Source organism: Phyllostomus hastatus, unplaced genomic scaffold, assembly GCF_019186645.2.
Source record: "Phyllostomus hastatus isolate PE091 unplaced genomic scaffold, TTU_PhHast_1.1 phas_contig_1, whole genome shotgun sequence".
Lineage (NCBI taxonomy): Eukaryota > Metazoa > Chordata > Mammalia > Chiroptera > Phyllostomidae > Phyllostomus > Phyllostomus hastatus.
Window position 1 is genome coordinate 32,166,564 of NW_025333498.1, and position 10,937 is coordinate 32,177,500.

The window sequence follows — 10,937 nt, forward strand, 5'->3', positions numbered from 1 at the left end:
CAGGACCTCATACAATTGTTTCAGAAAGTCTGTGCCATTGAAAGCAGTAACAGCCTCTAATCTGCCTCCTCTTTTCTCACTTTGAGTCCAAAAGAAGACAACAGAATGCAGGGATGAGCGAGTCCTGTCTTTGACATTTTATTTAAGATTCATCCTCCTTGTTGTATTTTAGATTCGTGGGTCCTCCACCCCACCCTAGTATCATCCAGGCTGAAATCTGGTCTGACACCATCCACCAGCCTTGCTTATAAAGACTAGTTGTAATTAGGCACAACGTGGGCTACAATATGAGCCTGTGTTACTAATAACAAGTGGGATGTACAGCATTGAAAGACAAGAAGTGCCCTTTATTTCCATTTATGTTACCGGAAAAATAGACATACATAGAACTAGTGCCATGTTAAGTTTTTTAAGGCAATAAAAGTGTTTTGAATTCTTAGACATCCTACGAATTTCAGTTTTATAAAATGTGCCATCTATTTTCTTTCTTCTCCCTCAAGTCTTTTAGCATCACACATTTAGCCTGGCTCTTTCACTTGTCTAGAGGCCAGGGAGGGTTCCCAGCATATGCTTATGCAAAAAGAGGGATGTTTGCCTTCTTTCCAACCTTGCCCCCGCACTCTCGTCACGCAAAGCTGAGACTCGGAAGCACTATACAGATCTTCCAGAACCTCCTGTATGCAAATTCCAAAGGAGTTTAGAGTGTTAAGGAGTCTTGGGAGTACACAAAGAACCAGGAAACATACCCCCCTCTCTATCCAGCTGTTCCCAAGAGCAATCCCTCTGGTCTCCATGGATACCTTTTACTATGCCCAGAATGTGACCCATTGGCCTCTTTCCCCATTGTTGTAGAGAAAAGAAGCCCAGGCATACAAGAGGCAGGACTCTGTACATACTGTTGAACAGACACGGAGTGATCCAGCAGGCTACTGGAATTTGTCTTAATACATATTTATTGTGTGTCCACTGCATGCAAGGTTCTTGACTGCTGATAAGTATATGAGTAAGCCAAGGTCCCTGATCAGGACAGGATGGTTTTCTATCAGCAGAGTCAAATAAATAGTAAAATAATGAGACATAATAATCACTATACTAGAGACACAATCAAGATTTGGCGGAGAGTAGGGAAGGGGCAATTTAGCTATTCTACCTGAGACAGGAAGTTGAGAAAAAGAAGTAGAGAAGAACTTGGGGAGAGCTAACTTTAGAGCCATGCTTAAAATACAGGAATTTTTGAAGCAGAGAAGTGGAGCTGAAAGGAGGCTCTCTCCGCTGCAGGAACATCACACGCAGAGAGGTAAGCAGCTTGCCGGCGTACGAGTTGGCTCAGTGGTGAGTAGTTTTGTGTCACGAAGGTGTAAGGCAAACATGGGAAGAGCCTGGAACTGTAGACAGCTCCAGGTTGTGTGTGATCGCCTCACCTTCTTAAAGAGGCATGATGGGCTTTTTAGTGAGGAACAGACGTAAACAGATTTTTAGAAACAAAAGAATGGCCACAATGGTGGAGACCCAATCAGAATGGCAGTGTGATATGGGCGGAGTTACTGGTGCCGGTTGGAATCAGAGAGAACAGCTAAGGAGACAGCTGAGTTCCATCAGGTAGAAATGATGGAAGCCTGAATCAACCCTGGGTGAAGACAACGGGACAGGCAGAGAAAATAGTAGTAGACAGAAGATGTTTAAACTGGCAACTGACTAAGAGTGAAAAAAGGGGTGGAGGGAGAAAGCAGCTTTATTGTCTTTGTTGACTTGCCAATGTTTGAAAAACACTATGATAATTTCTTCAGCTCATGAGACAGCAAGGTTTATGTTGTATATCTCTTGGGGGAAATTAGAGACTGTTACACTGAGTTAGATTAATTTTGATGGTTCAATCATGACCCCCCACACACTCTTTAGTTGATGTAGACAATATTTATAACTTTTGGCATTTTTTATTTTAATGAATGAGACTATTTTATGGAAAACTGTACCCAAGCATGAAAATGGCATGCCCATTGGCAAAACTGTGTAGAATTCCCACGTGAGAGATCTCCGAGCAGTAGCATACATTTTTTAAGGACTACTTGAGATACTGTGTCAAGATTTTGATACCTCACACAGAAATAAGCCATAAACTTCACCATCTTGTGTCATGATAAACACCACAGGTGTAGAACAACAGGCATATAAATGTAGAGCTCTGGCATCTAAAATCCTCAACGTAACAGCAACATATTGTAAGGAGAGAGGGCCAGTGAACCGCCAAACCAAACATGAAGCATGCCTTGTTTCTTGATTCCTTTGTACCTTCATAGTCAAAAAGGCATCTAAATGGGACTGTATACAATTAAAAATGACTGAAGATTTTTACCGGAAAATAGCAATGGGTCCTCAGCACTTATATTCTTGGTAAAATCAAATACATTTGTTTGGAAGAGGTTTACATTCTTTATATGTCACCGTAATTTTTTCATTTTCATCTGAAGCCTTGCTACTACTGTTTTTATTATTGGGAGGTTTTCTTGGGTGTTGTGGTGGCTAATGCTAAACAAAGAACAAAGAATATAATTTTCATGCCTTGGAGCAGCTCTGGACCACTATCCTATGTTCCCATCTCTCTACACCAGGAAGAACAAGAAACAATCCACACTCCCCTTTGCACACTCCCACCTCTTCCACTTATCACATTTGTGACCTTGAGCAAAGTTAGCCAATCTCTTCGTACCTCAGTTTCTTCACCTAAGAAGAGGGATATTCACAGTGCCTAGCTGCAGGGTTGCTGTGAAGATTAAAAGAGTTAATATGTGTAAAACACTTAGACCAGTGTCCAACATATATTAAGCTGCAAATCACAGTTTTTGCTATTGTGACTGTCACAGTTTTTGCTATTGTGACTGTTATTGGTGTTGCTTCTTTATTCTGGAATTTTCTTTCTGATGCAGGCAATAGATCAGTTGCCTTTAAATGCATAATAGGACTTTACTGCCTTGGAACAATTGAAGAATAAATTATTAGCAATTTTTTTAAAAAGATACACCCCTCCCAATTTTTACTTCATCCACTGGTGCCTGTTTCTATCTGCATACATACACCTTGGCCTCTTCCTTTCTTCCCTTGGAGGAGACAAAAACTCAATGGACAGGGAAGCACTTCCAAGTAGCCTAAATAAAGAAAATAGCAAAGTTCTGATTGGCATAAGGGCTTTGGAAATCCATAGGATCTAATGGTTCCTAAGGAACTGAGTGCCTGGAGGAGTTTTAGTTGGGGAGAAGGCAGGGGGTGGGGGTCACGCCAGTGTGAGAGTGGACAGGGCAGAGCTAGAGGAGACGGAGCTGGAGAAACATGGGAACCCATGAGTAAGAGCTTCTTTCAACCCATATTTCGTCCAACCCCTTATTCCATTTTAGTTCCTCCCAATTTCCTATTAACTTCATTATTTACCTTTGTAATTATTCAAAATGTTTATAGAAACATCTTTAAAACACCTAAAAATGTATGAGATTTTCATTTTTGTAACTAAGGAAAAGATATCCTTCCCCAATGGTTTAGAAAGAATTATGTTTCTAAAATGAAAACTCGGAAACAAGAAGGAATTATACCTGCTATGTTGGCATATCACGATGGCAGTAAGGCATCATTATTCGCTGGGTGTAAATTTCACGTTTCTGCTTTACAGTTCCAAAACTCTGTGCATTTGAAAAGTACAATAATGGAAACTTTTTCTAAGTCAAATTTTCATTGTCATTGGTTGATTTTGTACAGGTTCTATTTCTTTCACCCTGAGCTTCCTGGAGTTTTATGACAAGAAAATGAAGATGGTTTTGGCCCTCAGAAGTAATACAAATATTTGAGACAGCAGGAGCAGGGTCTGAGCTCCTGCCTGACATGCAGGTGTCCAGAGTTCCTATTCCAGCCCTAGCCAGGCTTGCTGAGTGCCCTTGGGCAAGTCACTTAACCTCCCTTGTCCTCTCTCCACTCACTGCTAAGGAGAGGATATTAATGCTCAGTTCCCTTATGGGATGGCAAGTGGATTAATTAGAAAACAAGAGTCTCTTCCTATGTAACCCTTTAGGAGATGAGAATTTTACCAAATGGTTCTGAAGTGTGTTAGAAAACAAAACAACAAAGAAAACAGAGTGCAAGTCCCACAGAGCAGAAATGTAGTTATCAGCACAAAGGACTGGAGTAGACTAACGCTTCATTTTATGTAAGTAGAAAAAAAGTATTTCAGGACACATTATTTTCAAATAACATTCTCTCTTTTCTCTCTCCCTCTCTCTCTCTCTCTCTCCCTCCCTCTCTCCCTCTCTCTCACACACACATACACACAGATACCTATTCCTTATGCCCTTATTCATATCTGTTTTAAAGTATTTCACTTATGTGGTCTCAAAATAGGAAGCTTCCAAATAAAATCATCAGCCTTAAAACAATGCTTGAAATAATTAGGCTACAAATTCAGAAGCCCTTTAATGTTGCTGCAATTCTATAGCTATCTATGCATTTCATGTATGGCCCTATTAAATGTACCAGGCGCCAATGTTGCCGGCTGTCAAGAAGCAAAATGAAAAATAGTTTTAATAGCTGCTCTTTGACCTGTTTTATATTTTATGTCAATTATAACAGCACACAACCATGCATAATTATGAAGCATAGATGCATAAAAATGTACACATAATTTGTGTTCTTATGGCAACCATTGCATTAGGCTCTAGAAAACAAACCTATTGTTATAAGTCATTTGCACATTAATATATTAGTATTAAATATCAAAGACAGATTTGTCTATCCATCTGTTTGGAATCATTGTAAGTAAATATATCTTTTTGGAGGGGTGGACAAAGTCTCTCCATAAATGCACTGTAGGTGCCATCTGCAACATATATTATAATACAGAGTTTAGCACCAGTATGCATAGCAGCTCCAGCAAAGACAGAGCCATGTGATTGTCATTTGAATGTCATTTTTTAAAAAAATGATCTGGTATATGGACAGAAGGAGGAAATTTTTTTCTGGCACTGCCATAAAAATTCCTTCATTTGACTATTCCGTGGTTTTTTGGATTTCTGTCTTAAAAGCTTGCATTTTTCCAAGGATAAGAAGAAAATAACTATCTTAATGCTGGGTAAATGAACAAAAAAAGTGTATTTTTCTCCATAGCAAAATTATTACAATACCAGGGAAAATTTGCCTTAAGAAATCTGACGAATCATTAACAGTGACCCTGAGAAGCAAGTGACCCAACCAGAAAATGACATTTCCATGCTACAGATAAAAAAAGCAGGGGTTTTTCCAAGAACAATTATAGATCTCCAGTTGTAACTTTTCAGCATTCTCAGGACTTCATGGCTATCCAACAAGGCTGCTGGAGCACAGGGTGCAGGAAGGCAACGCCCAATAAGAAACAGAAACCAGACTTCCCAACTCCGAGTTTGTTCATTTAATGCCCTGATGTGCATAAATTTGGAGGAAGCAAGACTCCATTTTCCTGTCAGGTTTAACTTTATTTCCCTACCTCTGAGCAGTTGTTGTAGATATCCACCCCACCTTATGTCTTCTCAAAGTTAGCTCTGAAGAAGGAAATAAACCAAAGAATGGGGTGGGAAGAGGGGTGGGAGAGGAGGTATCAGTGAACTGTTGCCCTAGGCCCTGATTAAAGCTGATGACGATTTAAACTTCTATTAAATTCATTTTAAGTGATCACCTTGTTCTCATTTGGGTGATCAGGTAGAACTAGAACAATTTTAATATGTTTCTGGAGCTTCATGGGAAATGTTTCACTCCTCTGTTCTTTGTTTCTTTGTTAGGTGTCTGTAAGTATAGATAAAAATTTTTATTCCACTTTTTCGTAACTGGACTTTGAATTCAGAGGTATTTCTAAGATGATTTCAGTTTATAGTGACTACTTAGTTCACCCATATGTTGAGCAGTTTAAAGATGTTATATCCAAGGCCAAGGTATCACCCGGAGTTTTTAAATTATTTTTATCTTTTAATCCGCACTCCAGGATATGTTTATTGATTGATTTGAGAGAAAGAGAGGGGGAGAGAGAGGGCAGGTGGGGGAAAGAGACGGGGGGGAGAGAGGGGGTAGAGTGAGAGAGAAACACCAGTCAGTTGGCTCTCATATGCACCCTGACCTGGTACTGAACCTGTAAACGTTTGGTATACAGGATGATGCTCCAACCAACTGAGCAACCTGGCCAGGACACCTTTTAAAAAAACTTTTAAGTCTGTTTCAATGAAAAGAACTACTAAATTTCTTTAGGATCTCAGAGATATTTGTCTAAAATATAATATATTACTTTAAATAATCACATAAAATTTAAAAGGTTTGGAAGAGAGGACTGGAAATATCTGACTTTTATAGATTTTTTAAAAGTGGTGACACTATAGAAAGAAAAATTGCTCTGTATCAATATAGCTGGCTCCTATTAAGACTAACCAGGTATGGGGGATAACTTTCTGAGGAAGCAGAGCTACTGATGAAAGAAAATGGAAACAAAGGAAGAAGGAGGAGACGACTGGAGACAAAAATGGAAACTAGCAATTGAAGAGAAGGATGAGAAAGATTCTGGTGAATTCCAATCCTAGATTTCTAGAAAGAGCTGCCCAAATCCAGACAATTGAGTATGCACACACATTGCGGTTCACGCCTCTGACTCTCAACACTGGAAAAAATCGGGACAGTTCTGAAGTATGTCATAGGGTTACCCTTGAGGCTGCAAGTGTTATATGGGACAAGGTTTTGTCCTATCAGACCCCGGTCCCCAACACTTTTGGCACCAGGGACCAGTTTCGTGGAAGATAATTTTTCTATGGACTGGGGAGGAGTGGGAAGAAATGGTTTCAGGATGATTCAAACACATTACACTCAAGCTCACCTCCTACTGTGTGGACCAGCACGGGTCTCAGCCCAGAAGTTGGGACCCCTGCTATAAGGCACTGAGAATGAACTCAGTGCCTTAATCCGCACTCCAGGATATGTTTATTGATTGATTTGAGAGAAAGAGAGGGGGAGAGAGAGGGCAGGTGGGGGAAAGAGACGGGGGGGGGGGGAGAGAGGGGGTAGAGAGAGGTGGACCTAAAGATCTGAAGTCCAACTTTGGACTTCACTTTAGAAGTGAAGAAGTAAAGATCACAGAGCCACCTCAGGGAGAAAGATGTGCTCACTTTTTGGAGTATTAAGGTGCACTTAATTTAAAATTATATGCTTTTCCAATTTTAAATGTTAACAGGTCACCAATTTAAGAAAAATGACAAATAGGTTAATTCTTCACACAGCAAATTACTATTGTCTTCAGGATGAAAATAACAGTCAATCCTAGATTATTGTTTTTAGCACTGTTTCCTCAAATCCATGTCCACAGCACATTGTAGTTTATATTTGTTTAACCCACAAACATTTGACAATATCTGTGATTTGCTCACTCCCATCTACTAAGATGAAATGTTTTAAAGTTTAAAAAATTATTAATGATTCATTTTTCCCATTTAAAACTCTTACAAGAATGGGTTTTTGACTTCTATTATACCCGTACGTGTCTTGCTGGTTTGACAACACAATTTCACTGACTTCCAAGACTGCTTCATTTTTCTACACTTAATTATCCAATCCAACTAAAATTAACTTTTTAAAATAGCATTCTTTCAACATGCCAGTTACAAAACTGACTACAAAGAAAGTTCTATACATTTTGGTGGATATTTCAGACAGAACTGTTTGAATTGATGGAACGAACATCTTTACATTATATTTAAGAATCTGAGATCTTTCTCCCATTAGTCTTCTTCTCATGACTCCTCTATGCTCAGTGAATGTTTGTGTCATTCCCGCGTCACCATCTCTGCCCTCGTTTGGTTCAAAGCAACTTCAACTAAAATACAAACCCTTTACTTGTCACAAGTGCCAATCTAAATCTTGCTTTGTTAATCTCTGTTTGATTCCCTTTGTATTCTAAGAAATTTCTTTAATGAAGAAATTTTATTTAGAAAGTTATTGCCATATCTATTGAGAAATCACCAATTTGACTTATCCATTTAACATATCAGCCCAGGAGGAACAAGCAATATTGACAATTTGGCAGAGGTTACCACCTCCGAAGCACCCTTTTCTTCTCTGGTTTAAGGAGGCCAACAGTGAGGGCAATGACCCTGGGTTCTGCACTTTGCACAGCTGCCCAGCTATCTAGAGTTAGACTTTAGTTTGGGGCCATGGGTCTCTATCAGAAGGACAGGACCAATCTTCAAGCATATAGCATAAGGTAGCACTTCTTAGTACTTTGAGCTTGGCTGTGGAAGACTGGTGCAACATTATTATATAATACATACCCTAATTTAATTAAAAATAGTTTTCATACAACTTCAGATCAGAAAAGTAGGATTTGGGTAAAAATCTTACAAGTAAGATTTGGACAAAATATCATGTTATCTTTAAATCACACTATCTTTAAATTTTCTTTAAAATTTACATGAAGTCCATAGATAAATTTTTATTTGGCAAAGAATTTTTTGTAAAAAAAAATGCAATTTAGCCCTCAAAATATTTTAATTTTCATCATGGAAATAATACATGCATTAGTATATATATTGTGAATTGTATAGCCAATTTCCTACGTATTTAAAAGTTTACTTAAAGGAAGTTTGAATGCCCATATACACTCTGCAGTTAGATCTGATGGTATACCTTCAGTGATACTACTTCCTTGTCCTAAAGATCTAAAGATTTATATTATTCTTTAAGGGAAATATATCTAGTCCTCAAGTAGAAATATCCTGGAGTTGGTAGAAGTTTCAGATTTTAATGTTATCACAACCAGAAAGATTTACAGAGTGCCACTATGCTCCAAAGCATTTAGAATCAAAATATTAAACCACAAAAAAGTTATTAAGCTTTATATTGACAAAGTGTTCCACTTAGTTGAAGAAAAAGAGAAGCTAAAATTGATTCAAGAAACAGCTCTCTAGTCGTGCACTTTTGCAATTTTATAAGGGTTGAATTTCTCAGGATGGGTGTAAGCATAATATGTCTCTGATTAAACTGTGATATGCAGAGAAAGCAAAGAAAACTAGAGCAAACCTCCGGGTCTCTGAACCACCAAAGGGTAAGGAAAACAGGCCAGGCCTTGTCTAATACACATGCAAAAATTCAGGTTACCCAAACCACACGTGGTGATAACATCCAATGAGTATAATAGTATAAGTAAGTATTTGTTATAGAGCCTACACAGTAAGAATGAAAAGTACTTATTCATTTCACTTTGGACCCTCCTTTTGCATTTAAACAGAAAATTGGACTAGTAAAAGCTCAACTGTTGGTCCTTGAGCAGTCTGCTGGTCTAGCTACAGCAAAGTCAGACCGGGTTAGAGCCAGTCGGTTGCAGAAGAGGGTGATCTTCAATGCATTGCTGGCATTTGGGAGTTTCTCAGACAGGCTACAGGAAGAGATTTCATCCTTCTCTAACTTGGTGGACCGCCTGTAAGCTACTGTGGGAGTCCCTTCCCCCTAATCCATACTGTTCAATTGTCAGGAAAGCTTGTAAACAGGAGCCTCCATCAGCTACCTCAGAGTGGTTTGAACAAACTAACATCATAACAAGAGTGTTTATGGAAAAATGCTTAAGCACTGAAGCAGAAAGGGCTTAGCACTGATCAGACCTCTCCTCCACCTTTATTCTTCACTGTTCACATTGAAATGCAAATATCAGCGCTGGGTTTCCACTGGCGTGCCACTCACAAATTGAAAAGCAGTTTTTATCTATGCAAATGTAAGCATGGTAATTGAAGTTAATCAATCAATGCTAGCTTTCACTAAAACCTTGAACATGATTGAATAAAGTAATTATCATTCAGCAGAAAATGATGAAGTTGTAGACAGCATGAACCTTATTAAAGAAGGATTTTGAGTCACAATGGCTTAATTTAGCTAACAGCCCAGCCTTAGCTCAAGCAACATACTCCTCTTGCTGCCTAGAATTGTTTTATGATTTAAAAACAACAACATAATGAGAGTGGGGAAAGTGGAGGTAAGGGTAAAGCAGGGGTTTTTATTATTATTTTCATAGTGCTGGATTAATAAAAAAAAAGTACCTGCTATGCTACAAAGGAGAAGCTATAATTAACACCTTTAAAAAAACCTCTAGATCAGTGAACAAAGATTGTTATGACATTTTTGATATGGCCAACAGCAACACAATGTTATTGTTATATTTTTAACACAAATTTATGAAATAAAGTGAGCACCTCAGATGTCTTTGCAAAATAAAATGAAAATTAGAAAAATATTTTCATGTAAAAAGGAACATATTAAGATATCACAAATTGAATGTTAAACTTTTAAAAGTATAACTTCAAACATAATTTGTATTTTTTTTACTGATTTACAGGAGTTTCAGTAACAGAACATATGCTGCATTTTGCACAGCCTTTCAAATACTTCATTTTTCTTGAGTGGCATCTATTCAATGACTTGCCATGATTCAAAAAAAAAAAAAAAGTCTACCAGAAAGTATGTTTTAATATTCATTCTAGGGTACTTTTTCCCAGTTTCTTTACATTCTTATCTATTCTCACTTATGGTTTAAATTTTTTGAGGCTTTAAAATCAAAATTATTTAAGCCAGAGTTGAATACCATTGCTGAAAAAAATCACTTCAGGTAGCACAAGGAAAAGACTCCATCTCTGGAAAATGTGATAGATGGTTAGTATGCAGCATAATGTAAACTGATTGTGGAAAGAGACTCCATTTAGCTTTTTCCAATCTATTTTTGAAAAACAAGGTTAACCAGCAATATTTAGATTAGAGTAGCCCAGCAGGATATGGTGACTCTTAAGAACCTACAGTAATTCTATCGAACTCAATTAGATTGAAAAAAATTAAAGGTCTGTGATCCTGCTAATATTATTGTACACCTTAGAAAAGCCACTCCCTCCCCCCAGTTGTAGTTTGGTTGGTGC